Below are 15,823 nucleotides of genomic sequence, written 5' to 3' on the forward strand. Positions count from 1 at the left end.
GGTGGGTCGTCGGCGGCGGTGGAGCGGGGGAGAGGGTGCGGGCCCGGGGGTCGTCGGCGGCGGTGGAGCGGGGGGAGGGTGCGAGGGGTGCTAATGGCGCACTACAGAGACATGCGCCATTAGTAACCCAACATACTAATGGCGCACCACACAGACATGCGCCATTAGTAGTTTTGCAAAAAAGTAAAAAAAAATTCTATACTAATGGCGCACCGTGGCAGAGTGCACCATTACTAGTTTAAACTAGTAATGGCGCACTATGCAACGGTGCGCCATTAGTAGTTTTGCAAAAAAGTAAAAAAAATACAGTAGTGGCGCACTCTATGGTGGTGCGCCATTAGTAGTTCTAACTACTAATGGCGCACTCTGTCCGGATGCGCCATTAGTATGTTTGAAAAAATGAAAAAAAACATTTTGTTACTAGTGGCGCACTGTGTGCCTAGTGCACCATTAGTGTCTTCCACACTAATGGCGCACCAACAGATGGTGCGCCATTAGTACATAGTAATGGCGCACCACATGTCTGGTGCGCCATTAGTGTCAATTCCATCTATAGCCCTTTTCCTAGTAGTGGCTCTCAAGAGAAATGATTATTCAAAATTTATATGCTCGGCTTTTTGATAACAATCGCACCATGCTCGATACTTCTTGTGCAGACTCTTTTATGATGAACGCTACTGAATTCAGATGGAATTTATTGGATAGAATTAAATGCAACTCTGAAGATTGGGACCTCGACGAAGGTAAGGAGTCAGGTATGACACCTAAGTTTGATTGTGTTAAATCTTTTATGGATACCGATATTTTCCATAGTTTAGCACTAAATATGGACTTGACTCTGAGATAGTAGCTTCTTTCTGTGAATCTTTTGCTACTTATGTTGATCTCCCTAAGGAGAAGTGGTTTAAATATCATTCTCCCATAGAAGTAAAAGTAGCTGCACCTATTAAAGTTGAAGAAAAGACTGTCACTTATAATGATCCTATTGTTCCTACTTCTTATGTTGAGAAACCACCTTTCCCTGTTAGAATAAAGGATCATGCTAAAGCTTCAACTGTTGTTCGTAAAAGCAATATTAGAACTTATACACCTCCTGAGCAAGTTAAAGTAGAACCTAATATTGCTATTGTTAAAGATCTCTTGTCTGATAATATTGATGGGCATGTTATTTAGTTCGAAGGTGAAACTGCTAGAATTGCTAAACCTTGTGCTAAAGATAAACATAGACCTGTGGTAGGCGTGCCTGTTATTTCTGTTAAAATAGGAGATCATTGTTATCATGGCTTATGTGATATGGGTGCAAGTGCTAGTGTTATACTGCATACTTTATACGAAGAAATTAAGAATGAAATTGCACCTGCTGAGTTAGAAGGTATTGATGTCACACTTAAACTTGCCAATAGAGATACTATTTCACCAATTGGAATTGTTAGAGATGTTGAAGTCTTGTGTGGGAAAACTAAATATCCTGCTGATTTTCTTGTTCTTACTTCTCCGCAAGATAGCTTTTGTCCCATTATATTTGGTAGACCCTTCTTGAACAATATTAATGCTAGGATAGATTGCAAAAAGAATGTTGTTACTATTGGCTTGGATGATATGGTTCATGAGTTTAATTTCTCTAAATTTAGTAAACAAGATCGTGAGGAAGAATTACGTAGTAAGGATGAAATTATTAGTCTTACTTCTATTGCCGTACCTCCTAGTGATCCTTTAGAACACTATTTGCTAGACCATGAAAATGATATGTTCATGAATGAAAGAAGGGAAATAGATGAAGTATTCTTTAAATAGGAACCTATTCTGCAACACAATTTGCCTGTTGAAATTTTAGGGGATCCTCCCCCACCCAAGGGTGATCCCATGTTTGAGCTTAAACCTTTGCCTGATAATCTTAAATATGCTTATCTTGATGAAAAGAAGATATATCCTGTTATTATTAGTGCTAACCTTTCAGAGCATGAAGAAGAAAGATTATTGAAAACTCTGAAGAAGCATCGTGCTGCTATTGGATATACTCTTGATGATCTTAAGGGCATTAGTCCCACTCTATGTCAACATAAAATAAATTTGGAAGCGGATGCCGAACCAGTTCGTGATCCTAAATGATGTCTGAATCCTAAAATGAAAGAAGTGGTAAGAAAAGAAATACTAAAGCTTCTGGAGGCAGGTATAATCTATCCCGTTGCTGATAGTGAGTGGGTAAGTCCTATCCATTGTGTCCCTAAGAAGGTAGGTATTACTGTTGTTCCTAATGATAAAGATGAATTGATTCCACAAAGAATTATCACAGGTTATAGGATGGTAATTGATTTCCGCAAATTAAATAAAGCTACTAAGAAAGATCATTACCCCTTACCTTTTATTGATCAAATGCTAGAAAGATTATGCAAACATACACACTATTGCTTTCTAGATGGTTATTCTGGTTTCTCTCAAATACCTGTGTTGGCTAGAGATCAATCAAAGACTATTTTTACATGCCCTTTTGGTACTTTTTCTTATAGACGTATGCCTTTTGATTTATGTAATGCACTTGCTACCTTTCAAAGATGCATGATGGCTATATTCTCTGACTTTGTGAAAAGATTTGTGAGGTTTTCATGGACGACTTTTCCGTCTATGGTTCCTCTTTTGATGATTGCTTGAGCAATCTTGATTGAGTTTTGCAGAGATGTGAAGAAACTAATCTTGTCTTGAATTGGGAAAAGTGCCACTTTATGGTTAATGAAGGTATTGTCTTGGGGCACAAAGTTTCTGAAAGAGGTATTGAAGTTGATAAAGCCAAGGTTGATGCTATTGAAAAGATGCCATGTCCCAGGGACATCAAAGGTATAAGAAGTTTCCTTGGTCACGCTGGATTTTATAGGAGGTTCAGTAAGGACTTCTCAAAAATTTCCCGGCCTCTGACTAATTTATTGCAAAAAGATATACCATTTGTCTTTGATGATGATTGTGTAGAAGCATTTGAAATACTTAAGAAAGCATTAGTCACTGCACCTATTGTTCAGCCACCTGATTGGAACCTACCCTTTGAAATTATGTGTGATGCTAGTGATTATGCTGTAGGTGCTGTTCTAGGGCAAAGAGTTGATAAGAAATTAAATGTTATTCATTATGCTAGTAAGACTCTAGACAATGCTCAAAGAAATTATGCTACTACTGAAAAGGAGCTTTTAGAAGTTGTATTTGCTTGTGATAAGTTCAGATCTTATATTGTTGATTCTAAAGTAACTATTCAAACTGATCATGCTGCTATTAAATACCTTATGGAAAAGAAAGATGCTAAGCCTAGACTTATTAGATGGGTTCTCTTGCTACAAGAATTTGATTTGCATATTGTTGATAGAAAGGGAGCTGAGAACCCCATTGTAGACAACTTGTCTAGGTTAGAAAATATTCTTGATGACCCACTACCTATTAATGATAGCTTTCCTGATGAACAATTAAATGTTATAAGTACTTCTCGTAGTACTCCATGGTATGCTGATTATGCTAATTATATTGTTGCTAAGTTTATACCACCTAGCTTCACATACCAGCAAAAGAAAAGTTTTTCTATGATTTAAGACATTACTTTTGGGATGACACACACCTTTATAAGGAAGGAGTAGATGGTGTTATTAGACGTTGTGTACCTGAGCATGAACAAGAACAGATCCTACGCAAGTGTCATTCCGAGGCGTATGGAGGACACCATGCTGGAGATAGAACTGCACATAAGGTATTGCAATCTAGTTTTTATTGGCCTACTCTCTTCAAGGATGCCTGTAAGTTTGTCTTGTCTTGTGATGAATGTCAGAGAATTGGTAATATTGGTAGACATCAAGAAATGCCTATGAATTATTCTCTTGTTATTGAATCGTTTGATGTTTGGGGCTTTGATTATATGGGACCTTTTCCTGCCTCTAATGGATACACACATATTCTAGTTTCTGTTGATTACGTTACTAAGTGGGTAGAAGCTATTCCAACTAGTAGTGCTGATCATAACACTTCTATTAAAATGCTTAAGGAAGTTATTTTCCCGAGGTTTGGAGTCCCTAGATATTTAATGACTGATGGTGGTTCACACTTTATTCATGGTGCTTTCCGTAAAATGCTTGCTAAATATGATGTTAATCATAGAATTGCATCTCCTTATCACCCTCAGTCTAGTGGTCAAGTAGAGTTGAGCAATAGAGAGCTCAAATTAATTTTGCAAAAGACTGTTAATAGGTCTAGAAAGAATTGGTCCAAAAAACTTGATGTTGCATTGTGGGCTTATAGAACTGCATATAAAAATCCTATGGGTATGTCTCTGTATAAAATGGTCTATGGAAAAGCATGTCACTTACCTCTCGAACTAGAACATAAGGCATATTGGGATATTAAAGAGCTTAATTATGATTTTAAACTTGCCGGTGAGAAGAGGTTATTTGATATTAGCTCACTTGATGAATGGAGAACCCAAGCTTATGAAAATGCCAAGTTGTTTAAATAAAAAGTTAAAAGATGGCATGACAAAAAGATACAAAAGCGTGAGTTTAATTTAGGTGATTATTTATTTCTATACAACTCTCGTTTAAGATTTTTTGCAGGAAAACTTCTCTCTAAATGGGAAGGCCACTATGTTATCGAAGAGGTCTATCGTTCCGGTGCCATAAAAATCAACAACTTCGAGGGCACAAATCCAAAAGTGGTAAACGGTCAAAGAATAAAAAATTATATCTCAGGTAATCCCATAAATGTTGAAACCAATATTATTGAAACCGTAACCCCGGAGGAATACATAAGAGACACTTTCCAGAATGTTTTAGACTCCAAAAAGGAATAAGTATGTGGTACGGTAAGTAAACCGACTCCAAAACAATTTTGAAGGCAATACTCCCTCCTTCCATCTATATAGGGCCTAATGCGTTTTTAAGACCACCTTTGACTATTGACAAGATAAATAGTACATGACATGTACAATGTGAAAATTATATCATCGAAAACTCCTTTCACACACGAATTTAACAGTGTGCTTTGTGTAAGTTGCATGTCATATATTATTGCTCTAATATTTAGTCAAAGTTAGGCTCAAAAAACACATTAGGCCCTATATAGATGGAAGGAGGGAGTATTTCTCCGTTTTGGAATATTTAGAAAAATAGAAAAATAAGTAGCAGCCCAGGAAGGACACGAGGGCCCCACAAGGGTGGTGGGCACGCCCTACCCCCTGGGCACACCCCCTACCTCGTGAGCACCTCGTGTGGCTTCCGGACTCCGTTTTCTTGCACGTTACGTATTTTGGTTGGTAAAACTTCATTATATATTCTCCCGAAGGTTTTGACTCCCGTATTACGCAAACCTCCTCTGTTTTTGTTTTCGAGCTATTGCTGCTGCAGATTAGAGCAAGATGTCTTCTCAAGAGTCAATCGGGGAGAGCCGGGTATCTAATCCGGCACCGGAACCAAGGGCAAACAGTGACGCTGACCACTTTGGGCCAGCAACGGAGGAAGAGATGGAGGCTGACTTGATGAGAGTAGATACCATGGAGGATCAAGAAGTCACCTCTCGCCTCCGAGCTGGGTTCACGATGGGGGAACTACAGAGCTCAGCTATTCCAAACTCGGTTATCCCTTCTAATGTTAGATTTCTTTCTTATGAGAATATGAAGAGGAGTGTCACTTGTTCTCTCGCAGCTATGCAACACCCTTGGGTGCAAGGAGCTTTAGCTGTCATAGGAAAGCTTCATAAGGAAATAATGGACCTCAAACAACAAGTCAATAAGCTCGAGGAGGAGAACCGCATCCTGCGGGGAATCATCGCCAAGAATATTACACCGACAACAAAGAAGGAGATATGATCACATGGGTATGGGCACTCCCCTTGGCAACTGCCAAGCTTGGGGGAGGTGCCCCGGTATCGTATCACAATCACAACTCCTATCTTTACCCTTTTTCTTAGTTCGATCCTATGAGTAGTATCTTGATCTAGTAGAATAAAGTTTATGGCATGATCTAGTCTTGAGTTTTGCTTTATGATCCCTCTTTGTAATCGAGTCCGTGAGCTATATATAATAAAGATTAGTGTTGAGTCAAGGGATTGATTATTTTGCCATGATCTTGGGTGAATAAAAGAAAAGAGAAAAAGAATAAAAAGAAACAAAAAGTTCATATTGATCTTATTGAGAGTAATGACTTCACATAGAAAGAGTATGATGATTAAAAGTTGTTGGGAGTTGGCAGACATAGCTTTGGTCATTGTTGCAATTAATAGGAAGTAATAAGGAAAGAGAGGTTTTCACATATAGATATATTATCATTGACATCTTTTATGATTGGGAGCACTCATTAAAATATGACATGCCAAAGAGTTGATGTTGGACAAGGAAGACAACATAATGAGTTATGTCTTTCTTATATCTGAGATAAAGTATGTTGTCATGGGTCCTCTAACTTGTTGAGCTTGCCTTTCCCCCTCATGCTAGCCAAATTCTCAGCACTAAGTAGAAATACTACTTGTGCTTCCGAAATCCCTAAACCAGTTTTGCCATGAGAGTCCTCCATATCTACCTATGGATTGAGTAAGATCCTTCAAGTAAGTTGTCATCGGTGCAAAGCAATAAAAATTGCTCTAAATATGTATGATTGATTGGTGTGGGAGAAATAAGCTTTATACGATCTTGTGATGTTGAAGTAATAAAAGCGATGGACTGCATAATAAAGGTTCATATCACAAGGGGCAATATAAAATGATGTTCTTTCGCATTGAGATTTTATGCATCCAACCATAAAAGCGCATGGCAACCTCTGCTTCCCTCTGCGAAGGGCCTATCCTTTATTATTATATTCTACCTTATGCAAGAGTCATGGTGATCTTCACCTTTTCTTTTTCATTTTATCCTTTGGCAAGCTCAGCATGTTGGAAAGAACATGATATATATATCTAATTGGATGTAGGGGAGCATGAACCATTATTGTTGACATTACCCTTGAGCTAAAAGGTTGTGGGGCAAAACTATAAGCCCATACCTTTTTCTGTGTCCGATTAAAACTCCGTAACCACAAGTATTGCGTGAGTGTTAGCAATTATGGAGGACTAAATGATAGTTGAGTATGTGGACATGCTTTTTAGCTCTGACATGGACTCTTTCCGATGTTATGATAAATTGCAATTGCTTCAATGACTGAGATTATAGTTTGTCGGAGCCCAATAAGGTTTATGATTTATACTTTTTCATTGTGAATAGATCATCACTTGAACATAAGTAATCATATGAGAAAATCTATATATGTTGCTGTTATGAGAATAATCATGATGCCTTCATGTCCGTATTTTATTTTTATCGACGCCTCTACCTCTAAACATGAGGACATATTTATTGTTATCGGCTTTTCGCTTGAGGACAAGCGAGGTCTAAGCTTGGGGGAGTTGATACGTCCATTTTGCATCATGCTTTTATATCGATATTTATTGCATTATGGACTGTTATTTCACTTTATGTCACAATACTTATGGCTATTCTCTCTTATTTTACAAGGTTTACATAAGGAGGGAGAATGCCGGCAGCTGGAATTCTGGGCTGGAAAAGGAGCAAATATTAGAGACCTATTCTGCGCAACTCCAAAAGTCCTGAGACTCCACGGAACATCTTAAAATAAATAAAGAAAAATCCTCGCCAAAGATGAAGGCCAGGGGGCCCACACCCTTCTCACGAGGGTGGGGGGCGCCCCCCTAGGGCGCGCCCCCTACCTCGTGGCCCCCCTGGTGGCTCTCCGACGTCCATCTTCTCCTATATGAAGTCTTTCGAGGAGAAAAAAATAGGAAGGAACTTTTTGGGATGAGACTCCGCTGCCACGAGGCGGAACCTTGGCGGATCCAATCTAGAGCTCCGGCAGAGCTGTTCTGTCGGGGATACTTCCCTCCGGGAGGGGGAAATCATCACCATCGTCATCACCAACGCTCCTCTCATCGGGAGAGGGCAATCTCCATCAACATCTTCACCAGCACCATCTCATCTCCAAACCCTAGTTCATCTCTTGTATCCAATTCTTGTCTCAAAGTCCGGGATTGGTGCTAGTAGGTTGCTAGTAGTGTTGATTACTCCTTGTAGTTGATGCTAATTGGTTTATTTGGTGGAAGATCATATGTTTAGATCCTATATGCATATTATTACCCCTCTGATATGAACATGAATATGCTTTGTGAGTAATTACGGTTGTTCCTGAGGACAAGGGAGAAGTCTTGCTGTTAGTAGTCATGTGAATTTGGTATTCCTTTGATATTTTGATAAGATGTATGTTGTCTAGCCTCTAGTGGTGTTATGTGAACGTCGACTACATAACACTTCACCATTATTTGGGCCTAGAGGAAGGCATTGGGAAGTAATAAGTAGATGATGGGTTGCTAGAGTGACAGAAGCTTAAACCCTAGTTTATGCGTTGCTTCGTAAGGGGCTGATTTGGATCCACATGTTTCATGCTATGGTTAGGTTTACCTTAATACTTTTGTTGTAGTTGCGGATGCTTGCAATAGAGGTTAATCATAAGTGGGATGCTTGTTCAAATAAGAACAGCACCCAAGCACCGGTCCACCCACATACCAAATTATCAAAGTATCGAACGCGAATCATATGAACATGATGAAAACTAGCTTGACGATATTCCCATGTGTCCTCGGGAGCGCTTTTCCTATTATAAGAATTTGTTCCGGCTTGTCCTTTGCTACAAAAGGATTGGGCCACCTTGCTGCACTTTGTTTACTTTTGTTACTTGTTGCTCGTTACAATCTATCTTATCACAAAACTATCTGTTACCACTTATTTCAGTACTTGCAGAGAATAACTTGCTGAAAACCGCTTATCATTTCCTGCTCCTCGTTGGGTTCGACACTCTTATTTATCGAAAGGACTACGACAGACCCAGGCTCAAACTTTCCATTATCAACATGAGCATAAGCAGTGCAACCAAAAACTCTCAACTATGAATAATCAGCAGGTGAACCAGACCATACCTCAATTGGATTTTTCTTACTAAGAGCAATAGATGGTGAACGGTTAATAAGATAACAAGCAGTGGAAGCGGCCTCAAACCAAAAACGCCTATCCAAACCTAGATGGGACAACATGCAACGGGCTCTGGAAATAATGGTCCTGTTCATACACTCAGCAACACCGTTTTGTTGAGGAGTATAAGGAACGGTGTAATGTCTGATAATGCATTCAGACTTGCAATGATTCTCAAATAGCTTAGAACAGAATTCCATACCATTATTAGTACGAAGCATTTTTACCTTCTTTTCAGTTTGTCTCTCAATCTTAATCTTCCACTCCTTCAATGCTGAGAATGCTTGATATTTATGCTTCAAGAAATAAGGTCAGATGTTTCTCGAATAATCATCAACTAGCAGTGTGACCCGCGCATTCGCGCGGCTAGGATTACATAAAGTTTTCGACCCTACTAATTAAGTTCCTTCGTGGTATAAATCAATTAGTTTTTATCCTTTCGAACACTTTCTTGAGAAAAATTTCACGTTGCTTATGGTCTGCAATGGCAAAGTATACATCCTCAATGACATATCATTCTTAAGTACGTATTCATGACCCTACTAATTAAGTTCCTTCGTGGTATAAATCTGAGTGGTTCGTTACCACCTCAGGATGAAGCTGCTAGACGTACCTCTCTTATCATAGCCTCTAGGCTTGTGCTATCCGCCAACCCTGCCTTGCTAAAATACTTGTGAAATCTCCTTTGACACATGATCCTATGTTACCTAGACCTCGTGTATTGACCCATCTTAATTACAACCTCAGCCGCACCATGATCATCATTCGTCAATGAATTCAAGGTATCCTCTGGATTCATAACTTCTGGTGATGTTTATAGGATGTAGCTGACCACAGTGTACGTGTGAGATCACTGGTACCATCATCTTGGCCAGTACCAACAATCCAAAGGATCGTGATAAATCCTGCATATGTCATGACTACCATCTCAATTGATAACCACCGAGGATCGTCGCTCATCTTCTCAGCTTTCGCATGGGAGGCACTCCAATTCTGCAGCATCGAGTTGGTACTTCCGATTTTATCGGTGTATGGCTGCATTATTTGTAAAAAAATGTGTTTGCCCTAATCCCAAATTAGGCAGACCTAACTGGTTTTAGTTCCGCGGAGCTCAAGCTGCCCATCTCATTTTCTCGCCACCGGCACCGCTCAAGGGTAGAGTAATTGATGATCGGAAAAAAGAGGAGAGAAACTAGTGATCTTGGTCGTCGCCTCACCGATGCGACCTCCTATTCATGTCTAGCTGCCAACTCGTAAATTTAGTAGTACAAATTCCTACCAAATGTAATGAATCTTTTTGGTAGCAAAAGGATGAAATCGGTGGCTGTGTTCGTCGTAACAGACCTGGTACGTGTTTGCCCTTACTTATAAGATGATAATACCGCGTGACTTTTGGATGCAGTATACTCCCTGATGCGAGGTTGTAGTACTAATTAAGCTTGACCGCTTGATTTGAGTGAATGGATGGCTCACATTTATTTAGGCACTCATACAAATCCGACTACTTCTTCGCTGAAAATGATTTTAAAGTTCATTTGCTAGAGTGTATTATTAGTGTACCAAAGTTCTATTTACTTTGAATTACACAAACAATCTCATTCATCTAAGCCTTTGGGACATAAAATTAAGCTTACCAGATTCCAATGGAATATACTCCCTCAACATCCATTCCACAGGAATCTAGACATGATTTTTTTTCATTTTATGTTTCCGCTAGAGTGTATTATCTGCACACGCTCTCACTATATATACAGTCCAAATCAACCCTCTAAAATTCATGTGTTTATTTCATATGCCCTGTTCGACGTCCTTTTGGAACTTACAGCATGTGGCATCACGTTTGCGCATTACATATTGCTATGTTTTCTTTTGGGTATGCAAAGAGTCAAAAATTCTTTTGTCGAGACATTGGATTTTCATACGATCTTGCATTTCATTCTAAGGCAAAATACAACAGTATGTTTGTATTAAGAAGAAACATATCTTGAAAGGTAAAACTTGCATATTATTATTATTATTCCCGCAAAAAAGATATATTGTTATTTTTTTTTAAATATGTTCGTGCCAAATTTCATATGTGAAAAAACAAAATTTGGACTGTAGCCGTGTATGTATCTTTTTTCATACACATACGCTATGTAGGTATGTACCTACTTGGTTCATCTCGCATATAATCTATAGTCTGAGAAAAAAAAGGAAGAGACTACAATTTTTTTGAAAAAACTAACGCCCACACGTGTGGCATCTTGCACATCGCCCACACGTCTCCTTTACCACTCATTTTACCACATGTGAACAGATGACATCAACAGGAATCTTTTTGGTTTTTGGCTTAAAAATGTTTTATCTCCTAATTAAAAAATCAAATTAAAAATCCATTTTCACCATTAAATCCGTCTCGACGAGATCTTCAAAACTAGACCACATGTTGATATGTTTTGATGAATTTTTTTTGGCCCAAAAATTACCATGATGTTTACACCGTAGTTGCCATAGTGCTTAAACTAAAGTTGCCATGTGGCAATTTCGGTTTGTAGAGCATGGCAATTTTAGTATTTTGATGATGGCAACTCCAGTACTTTGACCATGAAAATTATTTTTTGTATGAACCATGGCAATTTTAAGTATATGTATCATGGCAATTTTAGTTTATGGTTCATGGCAAGTCTAGTTTCTTAATTTCCCTTTTACAAATGTCAAAATTTACTTTTAAATGTAGAAGAAAATAGCCGAAACATATCATGGCAACTTTAGTGGAAACACCATGGCAATTCATGTGCAATTGACATGGCAACTTTTAATCCAAAAAAAATTTCGTCGAAACATATGAACATGGGATCTAGTTTCGAAGATCTCATCGTGAGGGATTTAATGGTGAAAATGGATCTTCAATCGGATTTTTTATTTAAGAGATAAAATATTTTAAAAACTAAAAATCCAAAAAAAAATCCCACATGCATGCATGCGGTGACGTGGCGCAATCTGTGTGTTATAGGGCGTGTGGGCGGATTTCGTTCCCACCACACGTGTGGCGATAGCGTTGTCCTTTTTTTTCTTCAAAAGAGAGAAGAGTCCGGATGCATACGAATCATCAATGTGTTCTAAAGTGTTGCTTCCGGGCGCTTGATGGCTTTGCCTATGGGGGTGTCCGAGTGAAGTATAGCAACGTGCAGATTTCTAGTACCTTTTTTTAACAGGAGACTTGGTATAGACGTGACGGCCCCTTAAATAATAGAGAGACGTGACGGTTCAATATGCTAAAACATACGTGTTATCATGTTACATAAAAACTTTTAAATCTCAGTCGTTATTAATCTGATCAAACGGTCATAATAATATTAGCGTATGTGGATACACGTGATGGCTTGTTTGACTCTCATTTTAATTATATAATAGATAATAGTCAGCATGTAACTAGCACCGACGAGTGATTTTTTGCGAGATGGTCCTCATAAATCAGAATGAACATAATCAAGAATACCTTCAGTTGTATGAACCGAAGTTTTGAACTTCACCCTCTTGTGCTTGTCGAAGATACAATGCTCACAAAATTTCAATTTACCAGTTTCATATCCATCAAGAAGACCTCTCTTATTTAACTCTGCAAAACCAAGTTCACTCATATGTCCAAGATGCATATGTCAAAGGTTAGCTGCATCACAATCAGAAATCTTCGAAATAGCTGGAGTAGTCTTACCCGAAACGGTAGAACTTTGAAGGTAAGAAAGACCATTGGTCGAACTTAGATCACCTTTCATCACAATAGGAGAACATTTGGTGACTTTCAAAACACTATCTTCACCTGAATATTTGTACCCCTTTGCATCAAGGGCACTCATAGAGATAAGATTTCTCTTCATCTTCGGAATATATCGAACATCTATCAAAGTTCTGACTGTGCCATCAAACATCTTGATTCAAACAGAACCTATGCCTTCAACCTTGCATGGTGAATTATCCAAACCCAAAACAGAACCAGCAGAAATAGTAGAATCGAAAGTAGTAAACCAATCTCTATGTGGGCACATATGAAAAGTACGTGCAGTATCATGTACCCACTTATCATTGGTGTCAGCACATCCAACAATAAGAACAAGAGCATCATCAGAACTATCATCACGAGCAACATTAGTAGAAATTTCACCTTGTTTGTGTTACCTTTCCCCTTTTCCTTGTTCTGCAACTTGAAACATTCTAAGATGTCATGCCCATCTCTCTTGCAATATCTGCAACATTTCTTGTCTCTGAATTGTGACCGGCCCTGTAGCCGTTTTTACTTTTGAATATGTTACCATTATGTGAGTTCTTCTCATTTGCCCTGCCACGAATGGATAATCCCTCAGCTTGGGATGAATATGAACCATCATGAGGCACCCTTAGTTTCATCTTCTCCTTAGAGTTCAAAGCTTCATAAACTTCATTAAGTGTGAGAGTATCACGACTGTATAATATGATGTCTCTAAAATTGAAACAAGAACTTGGCAGTGAACAAAGTAACATTAAAGCAATATATTCCTCTTCATACTTAAGATCCATTGCAGCTAGATCGAATATGGTCTCTTTAAATTCTGAAATATGATTCAAAACATTACCAACCTCGGGTAACCTGTGCAAGAATAATTTTTGCTTCAGATGCATCTTGCTGGTAAGATCTTTTGTCATGTAAATCCGTTCCAACTTTAATAATAGAGCGGCAGCAGTTTTCTCGCTCAAAACTTTCTGCAAAATATTATTATGCAAATGGAGTTGAATTTGTGACAGAGGCTTACGATCCCTTCATTTCTCCTCGTTGGTCCAATCCTGAATTCGGTTCTTCCCAAAACTATCCAGTGCATCATCATAGTCGGCATGTGCCAACAACGCCCGCATCTTGACTTGTCATAGAGTAAACCTTGTGTCATGGTCAGCAGCAGAAGATCATACTTTGTGGTAGTCATGGTAGCCATGAGTAGATGAATCTATGTACACAAAGTAGTACAAGCCGGTAGAAAATTCTTGACAGAATTAATTTTTGGTCAAACGAACAAAGTAAATAGCACCTGGTATGTCTTGGTAGATGTAGGCCTTTGATACGTCTCCAACGTATCTATAATTTTTGCTTGCTCCATGCAATATTATCTATTGTTTTGGATGCTTATGGGCTTTATTATACACTTTTATATCATTTTTGGGACTAACCTATTAACCCAGAGCCCAGTGCCAGTTTCTGTTTTTACCTTGTTTTAGGGTTTCGAAGAAAAGGAAAACCAAACGGAGGCCAATTGACCTGAAACTTCACGAAACCCATTTTTGGAAGGAAAGAAGCCCAGAAGACTTGAAGTGCACGTAAGGGAATCTTCGAGGAGGCCACGAGGTAGGGGGCGCGCCCACCCCCCTAGGCGCGCCCTCCACCCTCGTGGGCCCCTCGTGGCTCCCCTGACGTACTTCTTCCGTCTATATATCTCCATATACCCTAAAAACATCCGAAAACACAATAGAACGGGAATTCTGCCGCCAGAAGCCTCCGTAGCCACCGAAAGCCAATCTAGACCCGTTCCGGCACTCTTCCGGAGGGGGCAATCCTTCTCCGGTGTACATCTTCATCATCCCAGTGCTCTTCATGACAAGGAGGGAGTAGTTCTCCCTCGGGGCTGAGGGTATGTACCAGTAGCTATGTGTTTGATCTCTCTCTCTCTCTCGTGTTCTTGAGATGATACGATCTTGATGTATCGCGAGCTTTACTATTATATTTGGATCCTATGATGTTTCTTCCCCCCTCTACTCTCTTGTAATGAATTGAGTTTCCCCTTTGAAGTTATCTTATCGGATTGAATCTTTAAAGATTTGAGAACACTTGATGTATGTCTTGCCGTGCGTATCTGTGGTGACAATGGGATATCACGTGATTCACTTGATGTATGTTTTGGTGACCAACTTGCGGGTTCGGCCCATGAACCTATGCATAGGGGTTGGCACACGTTTTCGTCGTGATTCTCCGGTAGAAACTTTGGGGCACTCTTTGAGGTCCTTTGTTTTGGTTGAATAGATGAATCTGAGATTGTGTGACGCATATTGTATAATCATACCCACGGATACTTGAGGTGACATTGGAGTATCTAGGTGACATTAGGGTTTTGGTTGATTTGTGTCTTAAGGTGTTATTATAGTACAAACTCTAGGGCTGTTTGTGACACTTATGGGAATAGCCCAATGGATTGATTGGAAAGAATAACTTTGAGGTGGTTTCGTACCCTACCATAATCTCTTCGTTCGTTCTCCGCTATTAGTGACTTTGGAGTGACTCTTTGTTGCATGTTGAGGGATAGTTATGTGATCCAAGTACGATATTATTGTTGAGAGGACTTGCACTAGTGAAAGTATGAACCCTAGGCCTTGTTTCAATGCATTGCAATACCGTTTACGCTCACTTTTATCATTAGTTACCTTGCTATTTTTATAATTTCAGATTACAAATACCTTTATCTACCATCCATATTGCACTTGTATCACCATCTCTTCACCAAACTAGTGCACCTATACAATTTACCATTGTATTGGGTGTGTTGGGGACACAAGAGACTCTTTATTATTTGGTTGGAGGGTTGCTTGGAGAGACCATGTTCATCCTACACCTCCTACGGATTGATAAACCCTAGGTCATCCACTTGAGGGAAATTTGCTACTGTCCTACAAACCTCTACACTTGGAGGCCCAACAACGTCTACAAGAAGAAGGTTGTGTAGTAGACATCAAGCTCTTTTCTAGCGCCGTTGCCGGGGAGGTTAGCGCTTGAAGGTATATCTTTAGATCTTG

This window comes from Triticum aestivum, chromosome 7A, assembly GCF_018294505.1.
Source record: "Triticum aestivum cultivar Chinese Spring chromosome 7A, IWGSC CS RefSeq v2.1, whole genome shotgun sequence".
In the NCBI taxonomy this organism is placed as follows: domain Eukaryota; kingdom Viridiplantae; phylum Streptophyta; class Magnoliopsida; order Poales; family Poaceae; genus Triticum; species Triticum aestivum.